Below are 1,490 nucleotides of genomic sequence, written 5' to 3' on the forward strand. Positions count from 1 at the left end.
CCTCCCTCTCCTTCCTCTTCCTCCTCTCCCCTCCTCTTCCCCCCCTCATCCTCCTCTCCCCTCCTTCCCCCCTCCTTCTTCTTCCTTTTTTGGAAAGTAGTCAATGCTGAATTTTGAAACTGTATAAGTTTTTGGATTTTCATTGTGAAAAGACTGGGGATCAATAAAGTATATTTACAAAACATGAAGTGTATTGCTGTATGCTCATGAACTCTATACACTGCTCTGGTGGAACCTCATTTGTCCCCTCAGGATAGAAGCTGCATTTCCTGGGTCTCCAAAGTTTCCTATTTTGGTCAATATTTTCCTTTTTTTAAATTTTTCAGTTGTCTCTAAAAGCTTAGATTGGGGCAGCCATGAGGAATAGCATGTGGGTCCCGCTAGCCAGGTAACACACTAGGCCTGTACATACTCAAAGACCTTATTTTTGAGGGTGACAGAGCTAGAAAGATTGCGGGGACGTGGTGGCTATAAGCCTAGTGAAAAAAAGGCAGCCCTTGGTTGAGAGAGAAAGATACTGCCTCAAAGGAATAAGTAAAAAGCAATAGAGGAGGAATCTTGATGCTCTCTTCTGTTCCCCACACTTGATGCATGGCACCTTTACACTCATATGTGCATACAGCCAAGCAAATGTATAGAAACACACACACACACACACACACACACACACATCTGGTGGCCTGGTCTTCCAGCCTTTCACTTCCCTTGCCTACTGGGGCACCATTCACTCTTGGGCACAGGCAATTTTTTTTTGTCAATTTGTTGTAAAGTCCGAGTCTGTAGAATGAACTACTCCTGATATGCGCACGAGAAAAAGCCGCTGCCAGTCACACCTATTACAGGCCAATCCAGGAAGCAGGTATTATTTCACACGAATATGCAAGTAAAACTATAAAATGCTTCGAAAACTGATGTTAAAGGAGAGGATGGAGTATAAGAAGTTTTGATGTCTAATAAAATTGCAGACCAGATCGTATATAGGTGGATGGTTTTCTGTTTATGACACACACAATGATTTAAAAAATGGTGGGTAATTGGAATCATGCTTTAGAGATCTCAAGTGGGTTGGTATGAGTCATTATAAAATACTATGCGAGTAGACGGACAGCTTTGGGAGGAGAGGAGCACCTTTTCGCCTTGAATTGGAAGAGTGATGCTAAATCCCAGCCATTCCTTAAGCCACTCAGTTTACTGTTACAAAGTCGACTTAGCAGAAGACAACTCTAGTGCTCAGTGAAAACCATGGGAGACACTGGATGGAAGATGTGTGTGATACTTGGATCAATAAGACAACATTGATGATTAAATCTGGGTCAAATACCATGTATCAAAATTCAGAAATGTATCTAGTGCCTTTTATTCCCTGGACTGGTAAACATAAGTGCTAACAATTTCTTCTTCTTCTTCTTCTTCTTCTTCTTCTTCTTCTTCTTCTTCTTCTTCTTCTTCTTCTTCTTCTTCTTCTTCTTCTTCTTCTTCTTCTTCTTTTT

At 41.3% G+C, this 1,490-nt stretch overlaps 1 protein-coding gene across 5 annotated transcripts in view; it reads left to right on the forward strand.

Moving 5' to 3' along the window:
• The window catches only part of Smarca1 (SWI/SNF related, matrix associated, actin dependent regulator of chromatin, subfamily a, member 1), a 92,044-nt gene that overhangs the window by 1,215 nt on the left and 89,339 nt on the right, over positions 1-1,490 (forward strand). The gene's annotated exons all lie outside the window — the stretch shown is intronic.

This window comes from Microtus ochrogaster, chromosome X, assembly GCF_000317375.1.
Source record: "Microtus ochrogaster isolate Prairie Vole_2 chromosome X, MicOch1.0, whole genome shotgun sequence".
Classification (NCBI taxonomy): Eukaryota; Metazoa; Chordata; class Mammalia; order Rodentia; family Cricetidae; genus Microtus; species Microtus ochrogaster.